This window comes from Crotalus tigris, unplaced genomic scaffold (assembly GCF_016545835.1).
Source record: "Crotalus tigris isolate CLP2741 ecotype Arizona unplaced genomic scaffold, ASM1654583v1 scf7180000018371.15429387391:27106975, whole genome shotgun sequence".
Lineage (NCBI taxonomy): Eukaryota > Metazoa > Chordata > Lepidosauria > Squamata > Viperidae > Crotalus > Crotalus tigris.
Window position 1 is genome coordinate 16,099,183 of NW_024096970.1, and position 12,050 is coordinate 16,111,232.

The window sequence follows — 12,050 nt, forward strand, 5'->3', positions numbered from 1 at the left end:
TGAAAAATGGTTATAAGTCACTTTTTTTAGTGCCATTGAAACTTTGAACAGTCACTAAACAAACCTCTGTAATTCAAGGACTACCTATATTGTCTTAATAGAAAATACATTTCTTCATTCTTACAACTTTACCAGTTCTTTAAACAACATATCAAAGTCCCACATTCATTTTCACTAAACTCTTTATCTATCATTCTTAGATTAATACTGCCACTCTAGACATTACACAATCAGTTGATTCTTTGGCTCTAGGAGTAGATTAACAATCTCTCATAGATGTTTATATTCTCCTGAAGAGGAAGAGGAAAGGAATGGTGGACAGAATTGTGTTGTGGTGGTAGTTAAGTTTTTAACTCTATTGTTTGCTTCTATGTGCTGTATTGTTCCTGCTTCTTTATATATTTAGGGTAATATCTGGGATAGAAAGCTAATTCTAAATCAAGACATTGAAATATGAAAAGGGACTTCTTTGTTGCTCATATCTAGTTGCTAAATAAGGTATCAATTAGACTAGAACGATCATATCTAATCTGCAGAAATGTAGATTGCCATTAAATGATAGTAGATATTAACATTTTGCAGTCATCTAAGGTTGTCCAAGGCTCTGTGGCCCAGATATGGTAGCCTAGCAAAACAGCACCAGTGTCAATTAATCACAATTTTAAAGGTCAACTTTAAGGTTAATATCACTACATTCTTAAACATTGTCTGCTGAAACTCTTACTTAAACATTTTTCCCATTGGGAAATGGTGGTGAGGAGGACAGAATAAAAATTAGCCGTAATCAGAAAAAATGTGTCTTATCTTCTTCCAATGCCTCATCTATTAGACACTATTTAATAAACAGCTCAGTGTAAAGCCTTCCATCATTATTAGACACTGCCAAGAAAGGTCTCCTTTTCCTTTGCCAAGTTCACATGGACTGAATGGATGGAGCAGACAAAAGGGCTATATTTCACTTCCTATGGGTCTTCCATCATAGCTCAGGCATAGACCTTTTGCTGTTGAGTGTTATCGTAGTTCCAGCTGCCATCATAATGACAGAAAAATTAGGGATCCTTATGTTCTGAGAAGAAGCAAACATAATCTTTTTAAACCCTTGATACCAAAAAAAGCAACTTAAAAAACCCCACCCCTCTGCAGATGTTTCTTATATGTGACTAAATGTGGTTAATTCTGATATTTTCTACCTACAAAACCCAGTGGGTTTAGATTATAGCCACGTTGGAAGTCTGAATTAAATTTGAGGCTTTGCTAAATAGAATTGTTCCCTGAAAGTGGACAGAACAAATGATTACATCCTTCAATTAGCAAATTCTGCAGAAGTTTATGTCATTTAGTGTTTAACTGAATTTGAAAGCGATCCCAAGCACAATGAATTTCAGTTCTTATTTTAAACAAAGCTGTGTCAATTCTTCCACCAGCAAGGCACTTTGTTTCCTTCCAGGGCATCCTGTAAAGAAAATACATTATTGCAATTGCAATTTTTATGGATTTTACTTATCTCATTAAGTAACAATATACACATACACAAACAGTATAACACAGATACATTAGTATTTTTAAACCTCACCAAACTATTTAACTTCATAGGAAGAATTTCTCCAACATCCTACAACAGAGTTGCTTCAAACTGGGAGTCTTTTCTCTTATCCAACAACCTGAGCAGTCATTTTAAAGATAGAGTATTTTCAAAAGTGTGGGCCATATGCCAACTATGCTTAACACTATCCTGTTTAATGAAACAAGTGCTGATGCCTTTGAATTCTGGTGTTGGAGAAGAGTTCTGAAAATACTGTGGATAGCCAGGGAAACAAACCGAAGGCTCATCAAACAAATCATGCAAAGTCAGGAAAGTGGCTAAATTCAGTTACAGTGGCAATAAACATACTATTGGGAGACCTAAAAGTACAGGATAAGGATAGATCATCTTGGAGAAATTCATTCTATGTGGTGCAAGAAGTCAAAAATGGCTTGATGGTACATAATTAATAAAACAGTATGCCAACAAGCATACTGAAGGTAATTTTTCTTGCCTTCTTGGAAAGTTGTCAAACAGCTGACTTTTCGAAGTCTCCATTAACAGATTTCCTCATTCTCTTTCTTCATGGCTGCTTAATCACTCCTTTGTTAGACTTTTTCCCATTTGGCCTTTATGAATCTAGTGAGTTTCTTCTCTTTTCAACTCTCCCACTCTCAAACCTCCCCCACCCATATCTACTGTAATTTCCTTGGGGATGAAAGTTTCAGTTTCTATCCATATTTATTGAGCTGCCATTCACTGTTCCTAAATTCTTTATGCCCAAGATACATGGAGTAGAATCCTAGTAGAGGATTCTATATAGGCAAAGAGGGAAAAAAACGTTCCTGTTTTTCTTCTTTCCATTCGTGAGTAGTCTTTTTATCAGCAAAGGAAGGAGTCCCCTCTCTGTTGGCTCTCAATAACCTTCTTTTCTTCTTCTTTTCTCTCCTTTCTCTGACTTGCAACATTCAGAATCCTATTTGTTTTTGAGCTAAAACTCTTCCTAGTTCCAAAACCAAATCATTTTCTCTTCTACTGTACTCTTTCTTCCTACTTGTTCTTAGGGATTAGTTAAACTATGTCCTGGATGGGAAAGGATGTAGCAGGAAAAACAATACAGTTCTAAGATCTTATTTTCTGCTTCCTGAAATTCAATTATAATCTTTTCCTGGGTTGTACCAATTTTACTGCAATTGAGCTGCATGACTATAATCATAATATTTATGAAATAAAACATCTAAAACATGCTTTCTTAATAGTGTGGGAAAAAATTAAAGCTAAAATATATTCAAAAATTCCAGGGTAGTTATCAACGATGGAGGCATTTATTCATCCGAACCTGATAGACTTTGAAAAAACATGGACATATAAAGATATTTTAGATATGAATGGGAAATTAAAATCTAAACAACAGATTGGAAAATCAGGGAATTAATCTGTCTTGGTGGGCAGATTTACAGATACAAAGTAGATATGAAAAAGATGTAAAAATGTATGGATTTTACAAGGACCAATCTGTGTTTGATAAGATTTTGTTATCCTCAGATGAGTAATCAAGAAAATGTATAACTTTTTGTTAATTTTAGATATGAAAAGTGAACAAGTGAAAGAAACGATGACAAGATGGGCGAAATTTTTTGGTTATAATATAGAATTAGAAAAATGGCAAATGTTATGGGAGAGAAACTATAAATGAACAATGTCAACTTCATACAAAGAAAATTTGTATAAAATGTTTTATAGGTGGCACCTTCCACCAGCAAGATTAGCAAAAATGTTTAAAAATATGTCAGATAGATGTTGGAAATGTAAACATAACATAGGCACATATTATCTTATTTGGTGGACATGTGGGAAGGCAAAGGCTTATTGGAAAAATATACATACGTGGTTAGAAAAAATATTGGGTGAACAAATGGATTTTAAACCTGAGCTTTTTCTACTAGGCATTATGCCTGAAAAGACTAATAAGCAGAAATTATATTTAATTGTACACATCACCACAGCAGCGAGAATAATTTTTGCACAATACTGGAAGAATGAAGGATTGCCATCAGAAGAAGAAATAATTAGGAAAATACTGGAATGTGCAGAGATGGACAGATTAACTATGAGATTGAAAGACAAAGAAGATACAGACTACTATCAAATTTGGAATTTATTTTATTCTTGGTTAGAGAAAAGAATGAAGGATTAGGAATTGGATATGTATTAGCTTAGCAAACTCCAGACAACTTTGTTGATTGGAAAAATTAACATATGTTGATGAAAAAAAAATTAATAAAAAATAAATAAATAAGAAATAAAACATCTGAAACCTATCATTACATGAGAAATGGCAAATGAATCGCAAATGAATATTCAGAACAACTTAAATATAAATGTTGCTTGTCCATGGCTGTTAGCTTAGGCAATAAAGTTCATTACATTTAGCCTGCATGCAATGCCTAATGCTGTTGAGAATTAACCAGTTTACTTTGCTATAGTCAGTGCTTTTTTTCTAAAAAAAAAAAAAAAGGTGCCAGAACTCACACATGTCATACAACCCACCTTGCCTACCCTACAAGGTTCCATCCCAAAAAGGTGCCAGAACTCTGTTCTGGGCATTCTATGAGAATAAAAGCCCTGGCTATAGTATTATCTAGCACGATGCAAAGGAATACTAGTCATATATACATTCCACTTTCTTCTGCATCCACTTTACTCTGTAGTCAACACCACTGATCTGAATTTAACTCATCCAACTCTTAATTAAATCAGTCTATTTCATCAACCAAATACTTTGATTTTTCCAATTCATACTAAGTAACCTACCAATTTATTCATTTTTCCCCCATCCTTAATTATTAGTTTGGTACCATTTCTTCCAGGTTACATACAGGTTTTTTAATGAGTCATTCAGGAGGAGTCTGGTGTCTACATGGAAGTCTCAGAAAATGCTGCTTCACAAAGGTGTTGTATGAATCAAATGTAGGTCAGAAATGCTAAGTCTACATCTTCATCACCACTATGTAAAAATCATATACTGTTGTTCACTAAGAATTTATTCTAGCTTCTGTTAGTCCTGAAAAATCAGTTCAACTCTATTGAGTAGGTTCATGCATTGTGAGGAATTCTGGGAGTTGAAGTCCACAAGTCATAAACGACCCCTGCATTATGACCATTATTAATAAGCAAACAAAACATTCTTCTAAGAAAACCTACTATCAGCCCATCCAACAGCTCCTTAGGAAAGGTGATAATTAGACTTTGGGTGAATCTAATGGTGAACTGATATTCTTCTAAAAGAGAGGAGCACATTGCAACCACAAATCAGGCAACTCAATCTCTTTGGAGTTAAAGAGAGATTGTCAGATTAACCACATATACTCTGCAGAATTGCTTTTGTGTGTGTGTGTGTGTGTGTGTGTGTGTGAATGGAAGGTAGGAGATGTGTTTTTGCAGTCAGCTTGCGATTGTCTAGATCAGGGGTGTCAAACTGCTTGCCCGCAGGCCAGACGCATCAACCGGAAGCCGGGCCCACCCCATTGCCAGCAATGGCAAAACTGTCCCAATACGTTACGCGACATCATGTGACGTTGCAAGTTTGACATTGTCTGGTCTAGAGGTTATGGGATTCCATCATGCTTATAGGCACTCCTATATGAATTCTAAGTTCAACTAGCTCATCTCTTAATCACTTTGAACTTTATTTTTTTTATTCTTTCTCTTACTTTAAAGATTTAGAATCTTTCAACTGGTATGTTTTATTGAAATCACTGGGTGAATGTCCTTTAATCCTTAAAAATTTTTAACTATAAGTTAAAAAATTGTATTTTAGGTAATATACAGCAAAAGGATGATTATTGTTGGCTTTGGAAAGTTTCACACAAATTAGGCACTCAGATGGACTTGATTTAAGATTGTGATGTTGATTGAAAGGATCCTTTCCCATAATAGAAGCCTCTATTTACATTCTATACATTTTGTACAGACATCAGAGAGCACCAGATGACTATTTTAAAAAAGTGTTTGGCTCATGGTGATAAGAGATTTTTGAATATTTAACTATTTATTAGCCTTGGCTGGTGTAATTGAAAAGGATCAAGCCCTATTAAATAAAACTGATTTACAGTTTTAAAAAATCACAGTTTACAATGAGATGGAAAAATGGATTTACAAATGAAAGATGACAGCTCAAAAATTGAAAAAACAAATAGAAATAATAAACCAGATGAGATTTCATATATTGAGAATATAATAAAACCAGATTAATTTCTTATACCGAATTTACAAGAGGGTTTGCTAGAGATACTCTATTGAAAATACAAAGAGGGTTTGATAAAAATAAAGAAAATAATTTTGAGAGAAGAGAAAGGCAGATGCTATAACTTTTTTTGAGAATTTTAAAGACTGCAAAAAAGAAAAAGAAAAAAATATGAACTTAATTTATCTGGCCAAAGTTAAAATAATGAGTTGTTTCTTTGAGGGATATACTATAGTCTTAATTAAGACATGATGACAATGGTTATTTCTGGTGATGTTTAAATTGTTTTTTGAATGGACTATATTTTGATTATTTGAAAACAAGAAACAGGAGAAATTGTTTAAAGGAAAAAGATGGATTCAGATTGAGTATAATAGATATAGTTTGTAATACTTATGGTTATTTTTCATAATCTCTATTGGACTTTTTTATTTGATAAGGTGGGTTTATAGAAATTAAGGAAAGATATAAAATGAACAAATTTTTGGTTTTATTTTAAGAGAGGATAAATTCTTAATCTTGATTAAAATTGCTGGGGATGAAGATGAAAATTTCTTTTTTTCTTTTCTGTCTTTCTTTCTTTTTTCCTCTTTTCTGCATCTTATTTTTTGTTATTTTCTTTAAGGTATTTATTTTGTACTTGTATAAGTTTTCCTTGTATAATATAGTCCCTATTTTTTTAAAAAGGAAAGATGATAAACTTTAGATGGAGTCTATCCTTCAAAATCCTGCAATGCCCATTTGGAAAAAAAAATCTACTGTTTTTGATACTGCTGATGAGATGCACAAGAAAAAGAGAGCCTGGGAAGGAAAGAGAATTGTCAAAATATAGCAGTCACATAATAAACTGCTGTATAACATTGCTCTGAATTAAACACCAAAGACATCCTGAGATCTCTTGAGATGCTTTACTAACCACCCAGATGACCTCTTATTTTGGAGTCATATGCTTTTGTATTATTTTATTTCTGTGATTGAACTACATTGTCTTAGAGCATAAATCATAAAAAAGAAAGAATGGTATATTTTGATTGGGTGATTTCAACCTTCAAAATTCTGGTTTCAAGTATTTATTTTTGCTATTGTTTTTATAGACTTTCAGAATTATTTGAAAGCAGTATTTCTGGCTATAAATTAATAGAAGAAAGGTAGAGAGAGTAAGAACTATTATTCCATTATTTTTATTTTATAGGAGTATTTTATTTAGTTATTTCATTACTTGCAACATGCTTTTAATATTTTTTCTTGTTTTACTTATTTTTTATATCAAAGAGAAAATGAAGAAGATAAGTCACTGTTCTATCAAATTCCATCAAACCTTGATAAAGTAATATAATCACATTTAGGAGTGAAGAGTATGATAATCTCAGTATAAAAACAAATCTTTCTTGTTTTACCCATTGATCATTTGTTATAAAAGGTTCATTTCCAGTTTCATCATAATGCCTCAAATCCCAAGACATTGTTATTCATGAATGAAGAGGCAGAAGACAAGAGATAGAGACAAAGAAATAAAAATAATAATAAAAAAGAAAGGCTAGAGGTTACTTTTTTATAGCCTATAATGGGAAGAGAAAATACAGTAAGTAGAAAAAGAGCTAGATTTTGACAATTCAGAGTACAAAGATCACTGAATCTGTACTAGTAATGTATAGATAACAGAAGCAAACATAGGAAATATTCCTGCTAGCATAGTTCAGCTATTTTCAGCTATTTTCTCTACAGTTACTGTTAAATTCTTTTTGAATAGAAAACAAGTGACTAAGGATGTTTGAATCAAACAATAAGCACTGTTTTGGGAAAAAGTATAGAAATGCCAAAAGTCATATCTTCTTGTTATGCTGCACGTAGTGAGATGCTTTAGATTAGCAGTTCTATATTACCAAGATGCTGTTTCAGAAATCTATTTCCTTTCACCATACTGGAAATGTAACTGCTTTGATTCCTGAGAATTCCATGAACAACCTAGAAAACAAACTAATAGATCATTGAACCAATCAACCCAGAGTTTTTGCTCAAGGCATAATTCACCAGATTCAAATTATCCTGCATTTTCTGCGTTGGATGAGGAGAGCACATCTTTCTCCTTCTGTCCTGGCCACTTTTTACAGAGGCACAATTAAAAGCATTTTAACAAACTGCATCACTGTCTGGTTTGGTGGGAGTAGTGCCTCAGATAGAAAGTCCATACACAAAATGGTAAGGACAGCCAAGAAGATCATCGGAAGCCTGCTTCCTGGTATTCAGGATGCTGCTTATAAGTGCTATGTGCTTAGAGCTCAAAGCATTGTTAGAGACCCCACACACCCACTTTACAGTCTGTTTCTGTTGCTCTCCTCTGCGAGGAGGTTTTGAAGTATTTCTAGTAGGACTACCCGATTCTGTAATAGCTTTGTTCCCTATGTCATCCATCTGATAAACTCTCAAGATTCGTTTTTCTCGCCATGCACATGTATACATAATCCAAACTAGATTGTTGTTTCTCTTTGTCATATAAAAATGTGGGTATATGCATAATTCTGTATTTATTTATTTATTTTTGTCATATTTATACAGTGTATATTGGAGGTGATGACCCTTTGAGAGCTGTATGCAATGAAATTTCATTTTAATGTAATGCCAGTTAGTGTACATTTAAAGTGACAATAAAGTTATTATTCTATTCTATATTATTCTATTCTATCTAATTTCAGACACATTATGTGAAGACTTAGCTGCCTACAGCAGGCTCTAATGCTAGGAAAGATAGAAGAAGAAGAGGGCAAGCAGGGCAAGACGCAAGGGCTCTTTTAGGATGACAATAGGTATACCTGTGGAAGACCCTGTTAGGGAAAGATCATCATGGAGAAAATCTGGGGTTGTAAGAGTTGATACTAATTTGATGGCACATAATCAGAAAACAATTGTATGTACAGACACATATCTTGGTATGTGTGATCTATGTATCTGTCTGTCTGTCTGCCTGTCTGTCTAGCTAATTAGCTATTTCTATTATTTTTCACTGTCCTCAACCCTATAACTCTGGTGTACATTATATATGATATATACAGAAAAATAATCTAACCTTGGTTGCAAAAAAAAAAAAAAGAACCAAGTAATTTTATGCTGTCTCTCACATCTCTGTCTTTCAGAGACTTGCAGCTTTATATCTGGAAGATTAATTTGGTTGCTATAGATTTTTCTTGGCTTAGTAAAAGGTCTGGAGTTAGAAGGAGGAATATTCTTATATTTCCAGAGCATATACTGAAAGTTAATTGTTTAATGTCAAGATAGAGCACTGTCCCATGAAATCCTTCCATCACAAGATATTCAGTAGGTGTCACTCTGTAAGGTGCACTAAATTGATTTGTTTTTATTTTCAAGATGGGGCAGTCAACCCAAAACAGATGAAATTGCTGTGATGAATAGTCTCTGTACATTCATTTTGCCACCATTGCACACATTTTAAAAATCAGCCCATAAAGCTTTTGTTTTTCCTGTTTTTGTTGTTTACCCTTTTCCTCTAATTCATATTTTATGTAAAAGTAATTTCTTTTGAGGTCTAATTGTTATGTAGGCACACTTACAGCATACATCAGAAGCAGCTGTTTCCTGGATTTCCCAGTTATTTGCTACAGTTTATGTGTGATACCTCAAAAACTCAATATGTAGTTTAAGAAGATCGTAATAAATGCTGCATGAATGCTCCCTCATGATTCAAATTGTATTTTTCTCATAAAATTAGGAACACTATGCAGTACTAGGTATTGTGGAAAACAATGTATTTAATACATTTGATTAAATACATTTAAATATGTAGTTGTAACAGTGTTTTAATGGACATGTATTATTGTATCTTTGATTGATTATTTTTATAAACTGTCATGCATAAAAGTGTAAGATTGAGAGATATTTCTGTCCATAAAACAAATTAGGAGTACTCAGGATCAATCAAAAATAACTTTTCCCCCCAAGTAACTAATTGAGTTCAAGGGACTTTGGGAATATCTATTTTTGACATTCCTTCTCCTCTACCCAAAGCCCAAGCAATTTTCAAATCTATGAAAGATGATGAAGATGGAAAGGATGACAGCTTATTGAATATTTCTCACTGGGTTTACTAATTGGAAAATTATACTGCTTGTGTTACTTCTCGTGAGAGCTAGATCTGGAAAGGTCAGAAGCAAACTGGTACCAGACTGGTCTATTACAATTTATTTATTTATAATTCACATTTCTAAGGCTGATCAATTCACTGACAAACCTCCGGGCCATACAGTTTTAGTAATAAAAACACATTATATCTACTGGTTCACCTGACCAAAAGTAGAGTGAAGTACAATATTTGCTTCACGGCCCATTGTGAAGCACATATTGGAGTATACATAGAATTTATTCTTAAATCCCTGCATGTAAAGAATAACAGAATAGCAGAATGACAGTTGGAAGGGACTTTGGAGGTCTTCTAGTCCAACCCCTTACTCAGGCAGGAAAACCTATACCATTTCATTCAAAGCTTCAACTTTTAGTGTTGGCCTTTAGACATCTCTGAGTATCCATTGCAGAAAAGGTCCAATGTACTATTTCAGATTCTGAGGCTCAAATATTTTACTTTAGTCTACTAATTTACAATAGTACGATGCTATAATGAGACAATGAGAATTAAAAAAATGCCTTTTTCACATTTCTGTTGGTCTAGGAGGAGGAGAAGGAAATCCTTTTAGTACCATTATTTCAACAAATGATTTCCTTCAGCTTTCGAGAAGATCAAGACCTGAGTTGCAGCCTCCTGTACTCATTGTCCAATTTAGGATCATAGAACCAGAGCTGGATGGTACAATCCCAGCCCTATAAATTGCTGAACAAAGAAAATAAATGTTTAACCAGAGTTTCAGAACAAGTATTTGGGAAAGGAAATATAATGGTTCTCAATGAAGACTCTGATTTATTAAATTACCTGACCACCAATCAAGTAAAGCTGAAACAAAAGCAATTTCAGTTCAGTAGAAGTGAGCCCAGTGATCTTATGTGCAACATATTATATTTCTTGTTTTCACCATCTAGTTGCATCAATGGATGAGCAATCTCATATAGGTTTAAATTTAGAACCTACCATTATTGTGGAAAAATGATTTGAAAAAGGTATAAGGCTTGCTTGGTCCTTACCAAATTGCAGTATGTAAGGCAGCAAATCTCTTTCTTTGCAGCAAAGGAAAACTATCCTCTTTGGGCTGGATTAACAGACAATAAAATCCAAGAGCCAGCACTTGCTATAGTTTTGTATTCCTCACCTGAGGATTTTTAAAACTATTATATTTGAGCTCAGAGGGCCTGATTTTGATAATCACCATTTCATTTTATAGTCTGGTTCATCTGAAGAGAAATGGAGCTTAGAGCCATTCTCTGTAGAGAAATGTTATGACAAGAAAGAATGTCCTGCAGAACTGCCTGGGGTTTTAGGCTGTCCAAAGAGAGCCTTTGTATGCCTAAAATGTATATCTAACCTGGATTTGTTTTGTTTTATTTAAAAAGAGATGCATTTTAGGCACAAGCAGGCAAAACTCACTGTTGTCTGCTTTTATACTTTTTAATAGTAGGACAATGTAAATTGTTAGCTGAACTCCTGATATCATGTGCAAAAGTACATTTAGTGACAATCCCATCTTATGTGTTTCTATTCTGCTGTTCTTTGCTTGAGAGACCATAATTAAAGGCCCAAGTGAACTATAGCCAGAGGTTTGTTTTAGCAATTTTTGTTGCAGTCTTGGATAACACTGAATAAGTATGTAGAGATTTACAGTCAAATAAAGAAAAATATTTTTATCCCAGTGTCTGAATGTCAAACTAAAGCATTAAGTAAAACATGTTCTTTTTAAATTTTAGCATAAGTATGATTTACTAGATAAAAGCAAACAAGAATGTAGCTCTGGCCAAAAATATTTCTACCACATGTAAAAAACAGAATATCCACAGTAGATCTGCCTCAGCAGAAACTGACTTTAATTATAATTAATACATTCTAGGCTTTGTACACTCCTTTGCATGCCTCTATTAACACTGCACTGCCTTTCACATATTGGTTTAGCTTTGCTGAGCCCATGGAGAAAGAATTGCTTCATGACTTTAGGGCAGTGGTGGCACACGTGCCAGAGGCGGCACTCAGAGCCCTCTCTGTGGGCACGCATGCCATCGCCCCAGCCCCGCCTCTCCCCGCCACCTCTCCTCACCAGCAGTGCCCCAGGAGGAGAGTTGCCCCTGGGTGCAGCCTGCATGGAGCAGCACAGGCAAGCACATGGCAGCTGG

The 12,050-nt window shown here is 34.1% G+C and overlaps 1 long non-coding RNA gene across 1 annotated transcript in view; it reads right to left on the reverse strand.

Moving 5' to 3' along the window:
• Positions 1-18: 18 nt before the first annotated feature.
• LOC120311713 overlaps positions 19-12,050 on the reverse strand; it is a 43,102-nt gene continuing 31,070 nt past the window's right edge. The window contains exon 4 of the long non-coding RNA XR_005557707.1: positions 19-1,453. This is a non-coding gene — a long non-coding RNA (uncharacterized LOC120311713). The remainder of the gene's footprint in view (positions 1,454-12,050) is intronic.